Source organism: Quercus lobata, chromosome 4, assembly GCF_001633185.2.
Source record: "Quercus lobata isolate SW786 chromosome 4, ValleyOak3.0 Primary Assembly, whole genome shotgun sequence".
Taxonomy (NCBI): Eukaryota; Viridiplantae; Streptophyta; class Magnoliopsida; order Fagales; family Fagaceae; genus Quercus; species Quercus lobata.
The window spans coordinates 25,180,193-25,196,919 of record NC_044907.1 but is presented as its reverse complement, the minus strand read 5'-3'; the positions used below and the strand labels follow the sequence as shown (position 1 = coordinate 25,196,919).

Sequence of the window (16,727 nt, the reverse complement as noted above, 5' to 3'; positions counted from 1 at the left end):
CATTTTATAATTCTAAGCTACATATGGTTAGGGTCAAAAAATTATTGGCCATTTGAAAGAATTACAAAATATATTTATATAAATACATTTCAAAATCTTTTTTTTTTTTTTTTAAATAAGATAACAAGAAGGGGGGAGTTTTGGGTAGGTTCAGTGGGTACCAAGGACAGAGCCATGTTTAAACCAAAGCAGCCCATGATCCCCTTGCCCAATCGGTCCGTTGCAAGTAAAAATCAACATCCAAACTGCATCACCCATTTTTTTTACCTTTATTTTCCTAAAGATTAAGTTAGTACAAAAGAACTTTAGAAGGTTAGCTTTATAGTCTCTCTCTAAATAAAAAAATTTCGAACACAATTTTTTTTAATTTTTTTTTTGGGGGGGGGGGGGGGGGGGGGGTTTATGCCCCACACACACACACACACAAAAAAGTCTTGTCTAAATCGGTAGAACTAAGAAATAAGATACTAACGGTCTTTAAGCAAAATTACTGTTTTGTTTTTATTCTAAGTTAGTTTCTTGATCTTATATGTCCATTTTTGGGTGTTTGAACATGTGTTTTCCTTTCTTTTTTCTTGACGGGATGGTAGCAAATTTAAAGTACACATCTTTTTTGTCATTTCTTTTGAATGGTTCCAAATGATTTGTAGGGATTAAAGATCAATAATCTACCAACTTGTTTATAGAGTTATTGTTGTTATACTTGCTCTTTTTTTCTACAATAACTACAAGAAGAGCATTTTTGGTCACTAATATTGTCAAAACTAGGTTTTGCCAAAATATATATATATATATATATATATATATGTGATTGTTTAAATGACTTCTTGATTTTGTACATCAAAAGAGAAATTACTTCAAATTTAGTATATACATAATCACATTATTTTCGAGATTTAAAAGAACATTAAATTTCTTTTTGATAAACGATTGAGTTAAAATATTTTGAGAAATAATTATTTTATGTTTTTTCCTTTGATTATATATTGTTAATATTGATTTTAGTTTTTTTTTTTTTTCCTTTGATTTTAGTTTTTTTTTTCCTTTGATTTTAGTTTTTTTTTTCATACTATATTTACTCTTGAATCTTAGTATATTTTTCATTCATAAATTTTTTATAAAAAAAAATCATACTTTTGAAACTATGGAGTTTAGCTTAACTACATGCTTAAAATATAGGGTATAAGTACAAATTTACCCACCGTTTTAATTGCCAAAACTAGAGATAAATTTTGAAATCAAAAAGAAAAAGAATTAGAAATAAACTTCCTGAAGTGGCCGATCCATAAAAAGGGAGTAGAAAAAAAAGTGAAGAACTTAGGTCCCAAACTAGTCATTACAAATTAACTTTAAAGGCTCTTCAGCTGGTGTGAACATAAGCTAGCACACATCAGAATTGCTCATTCATTGCACCAAAAATTTGTTGCTATCAGGTTTCTCATAAAATGTCCATGTTATGGGAGATTTTATATTAAGCTGTTTACGAATAGGCCAGATACATAAATGTGAAAACCATAGTTATTCAAATACTATGGAAAGTTGGAAAAAAAAAAAATATATATATATATATATATATATATATATAGTGTAGCCCAATATGCCTTTTTTAGTTAGAAGCTGCTAGTGCCGAATACTACTTTTAATCTTCTTAAGAGTAACATATAGCCTCCAAAACCAAAATTAAGCAAAGGTTCATGTTTGTTGCACACGTTCGTACACATCATTGGAAATCATGTGTTCAACATATAATTTTGAAATTGTGTCTTGCAAACACGATTTCACAATTTAACTGAAATTGTGTTTTGAACACATGATTTTTGCTGATATGGCACACATACGTTAAGCAAATACTGGTTACTTGCCTCTACTACTAAGCTCGGGTAAAATATTATGCGTAGCATAATTGTCTCTCTCTTTATATTCTTAACATGATATCAAAGCACAGTATATGTGAAGTACAAGTAATATGAGTATACTACAAGTACAATACATTAGACTCAAGTGCAGTGAGCTAGACTAATGTAGATACTAACAATAACAATGTTAAACCAGAAACTGTAACCAATGGTAACAGATCTTGACACGTGTAGAAGGATTATTTAACTAATTCAATTGTTTTTTAGTGAGTTACGCTTCCCTCCATTGAGCTCTGCGTGTATATAAACAAAGTCTCACTCATTTATAAATGTTAATCAATTCAGTAATACAATCTCTTTGAGTTGTTAGTTTAGATAGTCTTGCATAGCTTAGATAATTTCACAAACAAAATGTTACAATTATATTCTCATTGATGATAATGTATATTACATTTAGACTTCCCATTTAATCTTTATCATTCTACCCAAGTTTGGTATTTGAAACCTGTTTCATGACATTTGACAGAAAAAATTCTTCAATTTCGGACAGCATGGCCGAAACTAGATTCACCATGTTTGTGGGAGCATGCCAGCATTGTTGTACAACTTGGGTTCTATGTAGTATTTTTGGTAAATCTTGCACGAACAAAATTTATGGACGGAGGCATAGACAAATATCTCATCAGAAAACAATTCAGCATTGGCTACATAGCCAGCATAATTTGCTCCAGTTTACTACTGGGGACTCACTTCCTAATGCTAATGATGCTGCTAAAGGGTAGTGGAACTCAATGCAACTCTAAAGCACGAGCTTTTTCCTCAGAAATTATGCAAGTGCTATCATGGGCAACTACAATTGTTACTGAATACATATTCCCAAATAAAAAGTACATCATGTTCCCCTGGTTACTAAGAGCATGGTGGCTTTGCAGCTTCTAGTTGTCGATTATCTGCACAGCTCTTGATACCCATTTCAGAGTTATAAACAGTGGAAAACTTGGAGTAAGCGATTATGCAGACTACCTTGGCCTGCTTGCTTCTACTTGCCTCTTGGCCTTTTCAATCCGAGGGAAGACAGGCATCATCTTTAATGTCCCCAATGGCATTGCCGAACCACTTCCAATGGAAAAACTGATGAACATTCAGAATACAAGAGGATATCGTTATACAGCAAAGCTACTCTTGTCCAACTCATAACCTTCTCTTGGCTCAATCCACTCTTTGCTGTTGGATTTAAGAAACCCCTCGAACAGGAGGAAATTCCAGATGTTGATATCAAGGACTCAGCAAGATTTCTCTCCCATTCCTTTGATGAGAGTCTGAAACAAGTTAGGGAGAAAGATGGAACTACAAATCCATCCATCTATAAGGCAATCTTTTTGTTTATCAGGAAGAAAGTAGCAATCAATGCATTGTTTGCAGTGGTTAGTGCTGTAGCATGTTGTGTTGGCCCATACCTCATCAATGACTTCGTACATTTCCTAACTGAGAAGAGCACCAAGAGTTTAGAGGCTGGGTACCTTCTGGCCCTAGCCTTTTTAGTTGCCAATGTGGTTGAGACAATAGCACAGAGGCAATGGATTTTTGGCGTACGCCAGCTAGGCCTTCACCTTAAAGCTGCTCTGATATCTCCCATATACGAGAAAGGCTTACTCCTGTCAAGTCCATCCCGCCAAAACCACACTATCGGAGAGATCATCAACTATATGAGTGTAGATATCCAAAGAATCACAGACTTCATTTGGTACTTAAACATAATATGGATGTTTCCAGTACAAATGTCCTTAGCAATCTACATTCTACATACAAATCTAGGTTTGGGGTCATTTGCTGCATTAGCCACAACTTTAATAGTTATGGTTTGCAATATACCCATTACAAGAGTCCAGAATAGATACCAATCTAAGATCATGGAAGCCAAGGACAATAGGATGAAAGCCACTTCAGAAGTTCTTCAAAATATGAAGACTATTAAACTTCAAGCATGGGACAGTGAATTCCTTCAAAGGTTAGAAAGCTTGAGGACAATAGAGTATGGTTGGATATGGAAATCACTAAGACTGTCAGCACATTCATCTTTTATCTTCTGGGGATCAACTGCATTTATCTCTGTGGTAACTTTTGGGGCATGTATGCTAATGGGGGTTGAACTCACAGCAGGAAGAGTCTTATCTGCTTTGGCCACCTTCCGAATGCTACATCGCCCTATTGAAGACCAGCCTGACTTACTGATTGTGATTGCACAGGCAGAAGTCTCAGCTGATAGAATTACCACCTACCTCCAGGAGGATGAAATTCAAAAGGATGCCATTGAGTATATTCCAAAAGATCAAACTGAATTTGACATTGAGATTGATGGTGGGAGATTTAGCTGGGATCCTGAGTCAAGGAATCCAACTCTGGAAGGAATACAGTTAAAAGTGAAGAGGGGAATGGAAGTGGCAATATGTGGGACTGTGGGATCAGGGAAGTCAAGCCTGCTCTTATGTGTGCTTGGAGATATAGAAAAGCTGTCAGGGACAGTGAAGATCAGTGGTACAAAGGCTTATGTGCCTCAGTCTGCATGGATACTGTCAGGAAATATCAGGGAGAATATTCTATTTGGGAATCAGTATGAGAGTGCTAAGTATAACAAAACAGTTAAAGCATGTGCTTTGACAAAGGATTTTGAAATTTTCCCCTGTGGTGATCTAACAGAGATTGGTGAAAGAGGGATAAATATGAGTGGAGGACAGAAGCAAAGGATACAAATTGCTAGCAGCTTACCAGGACGCTGATATATATTTACTCAATGATCCTTTCAGTGCTGTTGATGCTCATACAGGCACCCAACTCTTTGAGGTTAGTAACTAGAATATGAGAATGTCTCTTAATTAGGTCCTATAACTAAACAGCTCATCCACTCCCTACTTCCAACATTGATTATTGTTTCTTGTACTTTTTGCAGGAATGCCGGATGGGGATTCTTAAAGACAAGACTATACTTTTTGTTACCCACCAAGTTGAGTTTCTTCCAGCAGCAGACCTAATTCTAGTAAGCATGACTTCACGGCTCTTGTTGTTATTTAATCATGTAAGTAGATAAAAGAGTGGGAAATTATATGTGACTGATGTACAATATTTTTTTTAGGATAGATTTAAGAGTTGAAAAAAAAAAAAAAAAAGTTAGGAAAAAAAATCATATGTTATGATTCCAAGATTACTTGATAATCTGATAATTTTCCTGATATTCAAGAACTAGGACTTCCAAAATCTCAAGAGTTTGCTACAATGCTGAGGATTGTGGTTCATCAGACTAACTGACATAAATTTCAACAGGTGATACAGAATGGAAGAATTGTACAAGCTGGACAATTTGAAGAACTTTTGAAGCAAAAATAGGATTTGATTATTTGGTTGGTGCTCATAGCCAGGCTCTAGACTCAATCCCCTCAATTGAAAATTCAAGTAGAACATCTCAAAGCCTTATAGCTGATGATGAATCCAACACAGATTCAACTTCAAATGCAGAACTTCTACGCACACCACATGACGCAGAGCATAATCTCTCTTTTGAAATTACAGAAAAAGGAGGTAAATTGGTGCAAGATGAAGAAAGAGAGAAAGGAAGCATCGGAAAAGAAGTTTACTGGTCTTATTTGACCATTGTGAAACGTGGAGCCCTGGTTCCATTCATTCTTTTGGCACATTTATCAGATCAAGTATTACAAGTAGCAAGTAACTACTGGATGGTAAAGGCTTCACCTCCCACAAGTGAGACTAAACCAAAATTGGCAATGAACTTCATATTGCTTGTTTATGTAGTACTTGCTCTTGGAAGTTCACTTTGCGTGTACGTGAGAGCCATACTAGTAAAGGCAGGAATTTGGACATCACAAAAGCTTTTCACAAACATGTTGCATGGTATATTCCGGGCACCAATGGCATTTTTTGATTCAAGCCCCTTTGGAAGAATCTTAAACCAGGTAACTTCCACTTTGACACAATTTATGTTGATTTCATTGAATTTATACATTGGTGTTACTAGTGGTATAATTAATATGGCTGAATCTATGCAATTAGTACTCATATCACAATTTATTATAAAAAAAAAATTATTCTAGACAAAAACAATTTGCATTTGCAACTAACAAAAACCTGAAAGGTTATATACAACAACCAGAATAAAAAGATTTGAGCATGTTCAGATCAGTTAAAAGTTAAACATGATGTTAAAAACATGTAGAATATTAGAGGATAAGGATCCTATAGAAAAATAATAAAAAAATGATGAAGGGAAAAACCTATTGACTTCGACTATGGGCCTATGACTAAAATGAGTTTGACAATGTGAAATTCCTTTCACAGTCCCTATCCTCTCCAACCACACCCCAGCAGATTGTCCCAACATTAGAGAATCCTCTAACTTCAGTGCAACCATCCTATGAAAGATAAGAAAAGATGTCAATTATAAGTTGCTGGATTGGACAAAACTTCAAGTCATAAGCCAAAATTTTAACTCATGACTTTAAAACCTTTTGTCAGATATAATAGCTTCCAAGAGGTAGTAGACTAAACACTAAAAATAAAAAATTAATAACTGATACAAAATTCAAGTTATCATTCATTCTTTCTTTTTCTCCCCACATATGATCAATATAATTGTAAAGGTTCTTTCAAGAGGGCTAACAGCCTGTACTTACCTCTGCAGGCATCTACAGATCAAAGTGTGTTAGACTTAGGATTGGCAATAAAATCAGCATGGTGTGCTTTCTCATCAATATAGATGCTAGCAACTATTGCAGTGATGTCTCAGGTGGCATAGGAAGTATTTGTCATTTTCATTCCAGTAACTGCAATCTGCATGTGGTATCAGGTAAGACACTTCTTGTACCTTATCTATATACTATCTAGAGATGATTACTTAAAATTTGTAAATAAAAATTTTGATTTCTAAAGCATTTGAAAACTCATAATGTTAACAAGAACTGTGCTGCAAGAAACAAAATTATGTCTTGAAAACACTAACTTAATGAACCATTGAGTTAATTTCTAATGCTACCAAAAGAGAAGTACCGTATATTTACTGTTAAGTAGCTTCAGAACAGTATGTCCCTCCCCCCTTCCCTCCCTAACTCTCTGTGTGTCTGTGTGTGCATGAATTGCTCCCATTTTATGGATGCTGATCAATAATTAATTGTGATTACTTCAGCAATATTACATACGAACAGCAAGAGAACTGGCCCGCTTAGCAGGTATACAACAAGCACCAATCCTCCACCACTTTGCAGAATCACTATCAGGAGCTACAACAATCCGTGCTTTTGATCAAGAAGACCGTTTTATCAATGGAAACGTTGGTCTTGTCAACAACCACTCAAGGCCATGGTTTCATAGTGTGTCAGCAATGGAATGGTTTTCTTTCAGACTGAATTTGCTATCCAATTTCGTCTTTGCCTTCTCATTGTTTTTACTGGTGACGCTTCCTGAAGAAATTATCAATCCAAGTGAGTATCACTAATCAATATATTACTAAAAGCTGAAGCGTAGCGTTTAATACTGCTGCGCTCACGTTGAGCCACGTCAACGTCCACGTCATCATCTTTTTTTTTTTTTTTTTTTCCATTTTCTTATAATTATTTATAATTTTTTTTATTTCATATTTACACTTCTCCAACCTTTCTCCCTCCTTTACCTTTTCATCTCCCACTACTTCTCTAACCTTTCTCCTTCTCTCATTCTCTCACCTTCTCATCTCCCCACTACTCTCTACATTAATATCATTCTTCATCTTTCCCTTCATCTTCCTCTATTTTTGTCTCTTCTTATTCACACTTTCTTACTATAAATTTGTCACTATCTCATTCATTCCATGCATAGTTTTCCCTTACAAAAAAAAGGTTCTCTCTCTCTCTCTCTCTCTCTCTCACACACACACACACAATTTTTGAGTGGATTTTTATTTTTTATTTTTCTTGCATCTTCGCTTTAGGTTGATAATTTTTTATATTCTTTAATCTACTTTAGGTTAATGCGATTCAGTTCTCTCTCTCTCTCTCTCTCTCTCTCTCTCTTTGATTGTTAAATGCATTATCCTATTGCATTATAAAGGATTAAATATAAAAATATAATATTATTCTAATACATAGCATGATTTGGATAATTTAATTTGGTAGCTACTGTAATTTGATAGCATGATTTTTATAGTGCTCAATTTAGATGTTAAACTATGAGACTTTAATCATTTTTGTTTATTTTTTAATCCTTTGTGGTAGACAAAGTACTCTATAATGCAATTTATTTAGAGAAAAGCAAAGGTTGGCTAAACAAAAGTTATTGGATGAGAGACAAATTTTATCTTTTGCAATTTTACTTTAATTATTATTATTATTATTTTATAACAATGCATATATAGAAATTTAATTCTTAGATTTTGCTAATAATTGATTATTTGATAATATGTTTTGGGTGGACGAAATTACAATTTCCACAAAGAAAATAACCTTAGTAGATTATAAATAACAATTTTTTTTCCTAATTGGTCCAATTAATCATAGTTAAGTTTTATTAATTTTTTTAGTTACTTTTTTTAGTGTTTTGGATTGTAGGCAAAAAAAATAAGTTTGAAAAGTCTGTTTAAAACTAAAAGCTAATATATATTACTAAAAGCTAGCGTAGTTTAATGCTGCTGCGTTCAGGTTGAGCCACGTCAACGTCCATGTCATCATCTTTTTTTTTCTTTTTTCTTTTTTCCATTTTCTTATAATTATTTTCTTATAATTATTTATAATTTTTTTTATTTCATATTTACACTTCTCCAACCTTTCTTCCTCCCTTACCTTTTCATCTCCCCACTACTTCTTTAACCTTTCTCATTCTCTCATTCTCTTACCTTCTCATCTCCCCACTACTCTCTCCATTAATATCATTCTTCATCTTTCCCTTCATCTTCCTCTATTTTTGTCTCTTCTTATTCACACTTTCTTACTATAAATTTGTCACTATCTCATTCATTCCAAGCATAGTTTTCCCTTACAAAAAAAAGGTTCTCTCTCTCTCTCTCTCTCTCTCTCTCTCTCTCAATTTTTGAGTGGATTTTTATTTTTTATTTTTCTTGCATCTTCGCTTTAGGTTGATAATTTTTTATATTTTTTAATCTACTTTAGGTTAATGCAATTCAGTTCTCTCTCTCTCTCTCTCTCTCTCTCTCTCTCTCTCTCTTTGATTGTTAAATGTTATCCTATTGCATTATAAAGGATAAAATATAAAAATATAATATTATTCTAATATATAGCATGATTTGGATAATTTAATTTGGTAGCTACTGTAATTTGATAGCATGATTTTTATAGTGCTTAATTTAGATGTTAAACTATGAGACTTTAATCATTTTTGTTTATTTTTTAATCCTTTGTGGTAGACAAAGTACTCTATAATGCAATTTATTTAGAGAAAAGCAAAGGTTGGCTAAACAAAAGTTATTGGATGAGAGACAAATTTTATCTTTTGCAATTTTACTCTAATTATTATTATTATTATTTTATAACAATGCATATATAGAAATTTAATTCTTAGATTTTGCTAATAATTGATTATTTGATAATATGTTTTGGGTGGACGAAATTACAATTTCCGCAAAGAAAATAACCTTAGTAGATTATAAATAACAATTTTTTTTCCTAATTGGTCCAATTAATCATAGTTAAGTTTTATTAATTTTTTTAGTTACTTTTTTCAGTGTTTTGGATTGTAGGCAAAAAAAATAAGTTTGAGAAAGTCTGTTTAAAACTAAAAGAATAATTTCTAAATTTTCTTTTCTTTTTAATGATTCACAAAATGTTATAAATAACTTTTATTAAAAAATAAATATTTTCGTTAAATTGCCTTTTGAATTTTTGAGAAAAATTGTATATTTTTTCATTTTAGTACGACAAAAATTATTAAATTTATGATTTATGATTGATTCTATATTACATTTATGATTATTCTTATAATGAATAAAAATATAATTACAAAATACATTACTCTTTATTAAATTAGTTTAAATTGTATAAAATAAATTTAATAAAACTACCACAAAAATTATTATCATGCGCAACACGCAGGTTTGTGGCTAATCTATATATAATCTATATATTACTAAAAGCTGAAGCGTAGCATTTAATATTGCTACGCTCCCGTTAAGCCACATCAGCAGCCATGTCATCATCTTTTTTCTTTTCAATTTTTCATATAATTGTTTAACATTTAAAGTGAATTAATAACTCCATTATATTAAAATCAAAATATCATATTAATCTTATTTTTAATTATTCTTATTTATTATTATACCTTCTTCAACTTTTCTCATTCCATTTTAACTTTTCGTATCCCCACTACTCTCTAACTTAATATCACTATTCCCTTACCCCTTTATCTTCTTTTATTTTGACTATTCTTATTCTTTACCTCTTACTATAAATTTGTTGTTCTCTCAATCATTCCATGCATGATTTTCTATTTTTCCACACACAACAAGTTCTCTCTCTCTCTCTCTCTCTCTCTCAGTTTTTGGTGTATTTTTTAATTTTGAACTTTTGTATTCTTTACAATTCTACTTTGAATTGATATGATTTAGTTTTGTGTTTTCTGCTGTTATCTTTTCAATTCTTATTTGATTGCAATCATTCCATTGCAAGGAAGACATGCATTTTTGATTATTGGTTCAAAATAGGATAGGTAATTCTTTTCATCATTGTCATAAACAGGTTGACCCCAAACTTCTTCACTTGGAAACCACTGCTTATTATGTATTATTGAATACTTCATTTCATCTCCGGCTTCCAATAGAGTGCAACCATAGATATTCCCAACATGGTATTACATGACAATTCTTTTGTTGATATTGCCATGTGATTTTTTTGGTATAATTTTTTAATTCATAGATTATAGTGAATCCATTCATATCATGAAAGCTTCTTGCAAATATCGCACATAAAGACCATCCTCGAATCTTTTGCTTTACTAGCGTGGGCACAACAAAATATAAAATTGATCCCTTACTCTACTCAAGCCAGTTTGGAAGCTCACCCAAAGGAAGGAAAACACTAAAATTGTCGGTTGCAATCAATTCCTAATAAATTAAATCATGAGCAACAAATTATCATCCGAATTGAAAGTTTAAAACCCACAATCAAATTAGGAGAGAGAGATAGTGGAGATAGAGAGTCATTATCTCTTTCATTTTATTTTATTCAACATTTAAATTCAGCAACATCCTCCATAATCCATATCATTAAATTATTTATATTTTGTCTCATTTAAAAAAAAAATTAAACATATAATATTTTACTTAAATTCAAATAAATAAAAATTGTTCTTATAAAGTCTTCCCATAAAATCTTACAATGGAAAAATGAAATGCAAAACAAATACCAATTTAGAAACACTAAATTAAAAAAAAAATAATAATAATAATAGAATTTCAAACCAAACATAACTGAAAAACTAATAGTGATGGCTATACTAATTTAATGGCAGCAAAATGGAATGAAAAAAAAAATAAATAAACATTACAATGCATATTTAGTACATTAGAATTATTATCAAATTTGGGAAAACAATAGGATGCCAACAAATAAACAACAAGAGAGAGATTTATAGGTAATAAAGTGTAGAGAGAGAAAGAAAAATAAAAGAAATTAAACGTCAATTTGTAACTGTTATTTAGAAAATAAAGAGGCCAACGAGTACGTGATGGGAGGAGTGAAAAAAAAAAAGAGAGATGACCTTACGGAGGACATTAAAAACTTTATAGTGTAATAAAATTAATTGTAGCATTTATTTTTACTATGCTCCATTGTAGTCACACGACCATGTTATTATCCTTATTATCCTTTTTTTTTCTCAAAAAAAAAAAAAACGTTATTATCTTTTTTCTTTCCAAATTTTCCTATAATTTTTTTAATGTTTAAAGTGAATTAAAAAATCTATTATATTACAATCAAAATATCACATTTTTCTTTTTTAAACTATTCTACTTATTATTAAATTCTAAACTTATTTTTACACTTTCTCTAACCTTTCTCATTTCTTTTACTTTTTTTTCTCTCCACTATTCTCTACCTTAATATCACTATTCATCTTGCCATTTATCTACATTTATTTTGCCTTGTTTTTATTCCCTCTCCCATTCTATGCATAATTATCTCTCTCTCCCCCCCCCCCCCCCCCACACACACACACACACACATATATATATATATATATATTTGAGTTTTTGTGGATTTGTTTTCTTGCATCTCTACTTTAGGTTAATGGATTTTTGTATTTTTCAGAATTCTAAGGGGTTGATACAATTTATTTTTGTGTTTCAAGTTGTTATCTTTTTTTTGTATTCTTCAGAATAATTTGGTGTTTATTGATATACATTTCATTTTTACTATTTTTCTTTTCATCTTATTTTATTCAAAATTTAAATTCAGCCATATCCTTAATATTATTAATTTGTTTATATTTTCTATCATTTTTTATTTTAAAAAATTAAACATAAAATATTTTACTTCAATTCATATAAATAAAAATTGTTCTCATAATGTATTCCCATGAAATGCTACAATGCATCAATAGAAGAATAGAATACAAAACACATGCTATTTTAGAAACACTAAATTTATAATAATAACAACAATAATAACAACAACAACAACAACAACAACAACAACAACAACAACAACAACAACAACAACAACAACAACAACGGAACATCATACCAAACATATCATAAACAAACTAATAGTTATGTATACACTAAGTTAATGGCAGCAAATTGGAATGAAAAAAATAAAATAAAAATAAACATTACAATGCATATTTAGTACATTAGAATTATCATCAAGAAATCAAATGTCAATTAGTAACCGTTACTTGGAAAACAAAGAGCTTGATAGGAGTAAAAAATTAATTAAAGATGATCTTACGAATGTCAATAAAATCAATTGTTACATTCACTTAATTAAATCATATAATTAAATACAATCATACAAAATTTAAATTTAAAACTAATCAAACTCTAATATGGAAAACCATATTTCTTATCAAAACTAAAAAAGAAGATATTCTTCAATAATAATAGAAATATATAAAAAATAGAGATGGAAATTTTCAAAATCCTATTTTTGACATTTCATTTAACATTATTGAGGCAACATTAAGACAAGATATAAGAATTTTAGTTTTTAACTTCCATAGAATCAAATGTTTCCCACATTATTTCAACCTTATGGAAAATAGGATTTACATGTAGCAAAATGTGTATAATTGACTTAGAGATGTACAAATTAGTCAACCAACTATGGTAGAATTAAGGTTTCAAAATTTAAATAAAACAATTCTACAATAATAAAAAATTATTTTGTGATGAACATGATTATGAAATGCATTTCTCTTCATTAAGTTAGTTCAAATTACAAAATAATGATAACAATGAGACCTCCCTTAAAAAAATAATCACGCGCAACGCGCGGGTCCGCGACTAGTGTTTTTAAAAACTATGCATTACAATGACCTCCAAGTAGAATCCATTAATGTTAATCATTTGCTCCCTTTAGACTTAGGGGTAGAAAATCTCCTGGGGAAGAGAAATTAGGACTGACTGCAGTGAACTATGCATTGCATCAGATGCTTACTCGATTAGTGGCCCATTTTCTTACAAGCAAAAATAATTTCTTTAAAAGATATGAAAAGAAAACTTTAGTCATAAAGAGAGAAATAATCCGGAATTGGAACTTTTACAGGCATTGCAGGGTTGGCAGTGACATATGGAATGAATTTGAATGTTTTGCAAGCTTCAGTTATATGGAACATATGCGATGCAGAAAATATGATGATATCAGTTGAAAGAATTCTTCAGTACTCAAACATAACAAGTGAAGCACCGCTTGTGATTGAAGAGAGCAAACCACCAAATAACTGGCCAGAAGTTGGAACAATATGCTTTAAAAATTTGCAGGTGAGCCTCTATAGCAGGGATAAACTATGAAGAATGATCTAAAATTTTGATATTGTTTAGATGTCGAAATACTTTTATAAACTTTTCCATCCGTACAATAACGAAACATTAGTCCTAAATTTTTATGGATTCTTAACAAGATTAGTCAAAGACGGCTGTATATATTCTTTTTTTCAATTCTATTCTATCTAACATAGTCTTTGTTACTCTCTTAATTGACATGCATGTCCTTTTTAACTACTTCTACTAATGTTATTTTTGGTCTTCATCTTCCTTCTTTCATTTCTGGGCATTAATCACTCTCCTCTGCAAATGACCAAACCATCTCAAGCAACTTTCTTCCACCTTTTCATCAATAGAGATTACCCTTATCTTTAAGTGAATTTCTTCATTTCGCGTCCTATTTTTGGTGTATTTCCACTTATCCATCATAACATTCTCATTTCAGCTACACTCATTTTATGAATATCCTGCTTCTTAACAGCCCAACATTCAATACCAAATAGCATAGTTAGTCTTATAGTAGGCTAATAAATTTTTCACTTTAACATAATAGGTATTATATAATCACACAATACTCTTGATGCATTTCTTCACTTTATCCACTCTGCTTTTATTCTGTAATTCACATTTTCTCCAATCTCTCCATATTTATAAATTATTGATCCAAAAATATTGAAAACTCTACTCTTTTGTATCTCTTGACCATTGAGTCTTGTTGTCCCTTCATATTTGTATCTACTTAATTTAAACTGACATTACATGTATTCTGTTTTAGTCCTATTTAATCGAAAGCCACTAGATTCTAAAGTGTCTCCCAAATTTCTAAATTAACATTAACTCCACTTCTAATTCCACCCACTATAGTTAAATCATTTGCCAAAAGCATATACTAAGGGACTTTCTCTTAAATCAATTTAGTGAACTCATCCATTACTAGTGTAAAGAGATATAGATTTAATGCTAGTCCTTGATACAAATCTATAGAGATAGAATACTCACATGTGATGCCTCCACTTGTTCTCACACTAGTTACAGCTTCGTCATACATATCTATAATCAACCTAATATACTTCAGAGGGACTTCTTTCTTTCCAAAACCCACCACATAACCTTTCTAGGGGACCTATCATATACTTTCTCTAGGTTGATAAAAACTATATAATCTATAAAAGCTTATAAATATTTTTCCATCAACATCTAAGTAAGAAAATAGCTTCCATGATAGATCATTCTAGCATAAAACCAAAATTGATTCTCTAATATTGTTGTTTCATATCTAAACCTATACTCAATCACTCCCTCCCAAAGTTTCATAATGTGACTTATAAGTTTAATTTTATGGCAATTTGTATAGTTTTGAATATCTCATTTGTTCTTGAAAATAGGTATTAAAGTACTTCTCTTCCACTTACTAAACATTTTATTAATCCTTGAAATTTTATTTAAAATTCTTGTCAAGCAGAATACACTGACATCATTGAAGCACTTGCAAACTTCAATAGGGATTTCATATGGTTCCATGGTTTTTTTTTTTTTTTTTCCTAATTAATGCATTTTTTACCTTAGTCATCCTAATTTTTGAAAAAATATACGGTTTCTATCATTCATTGAGTTATCCAAATCGCTTCACATCTTTTCATTAAAAAGTTTATCAAATTAACCTTTTCATCTCTCTTTCATTTTCTCTTCTTTTACTAACGCTATTTGATCTTCATTTCTTTAATGCACCGTACAAGTCTCTCATTTTCCATCAGTAGTACACATAATTCCAAAAAGTAACAATATTTTAGCTATTGTCTCAAGTCAATATAGTGAAAATCCTCAACCTACCATAACAATGCCGTTGCCCTACATTGTCTTTTAATAACACTATTTGATCTTCATCTTTAATGCACCAGACATAGTACAAGTCTCTCGTTTTCCATCGATAGTACACATAATTCTAAGAAGTAACAACATTGTAGCTATTGTTCAAAGTCAATGTAATGAAAATCCTCAACCTAGCTTCACAAGTTGTTGCCCTACATTGTCTTATACAAACAATTGGCTTGACTATAATGCAGATCCGTTATGCTGAACATTTACCATCAGTCCTGAAAAACATTAACTGCACATTTCTGGGAAGGAAGAAAGTTGGTGTTGTAGGAAGGACAGGGAGTGGTAAATCAACCCTCATACAGGCCATTTTCAGGATTGTTGAACCCAAAGAGGGGAGCATTATAATCGATGATGTTGACTTAAAGATCAAGGCTTAGCGTCATACCACAGGACCGAGCAATGTTTGAGGGAACAGTTAGAACAAACTTAGACCCACTACAGCAATATTCTGACAGTGAAAAAGGGGAGGTAAAAATTTCTTATCAAACACCACCTTTTATAGTGAAGCTGATAGTTTCTATCCAATTAATAACACCATTAGTCAAGAGATCAAGAAGGGTGTAGATGAATACAAATCTTATGTTCCACTTTTTATGTTCCATTAATCACAAATTGTCATGTATTTATTTGACTTTTCTTACAAAATAGCCAAAATTTAAAATAAAAAATAAAATAAAATACATGACATATTATGATTAGTGGAGTATAAAGTAAAACAAAAATAGTGGGACAAAAGATTTATATTTGTAGTAGATTATAGGTTAAAGACCAAAAAGAAAAGGGCAAAATTTCCAAAACAAGTTACAAGAGATCATTATATAAATTACTCAAAAATAAAAAGTTGAGAAGCATAAACACTTCGTTTGGAATGTCGTATCCGTGTCGTACATGTGTCATACCAGTGTTATACCAATCATTTTATATGATAATTTTTCAAAAATTTCTCGCGTTGCAGTGTTGTATCTGTACATGCACTTGTGTGTGTGTCCGTCTTTCTTAGATAAAAAATCATCATTATCAAT

General features: G+C 31.2%; 1 pseudogene; it reads left to right on the top strand.

The window, feature by feature from the left end:
• LOC115984896 overlaps positions 1-16,727 on the top strand; it is a 36,372-nt pseudogene that overhangs the window by 18,723 nt on the left and 922 nt on the right.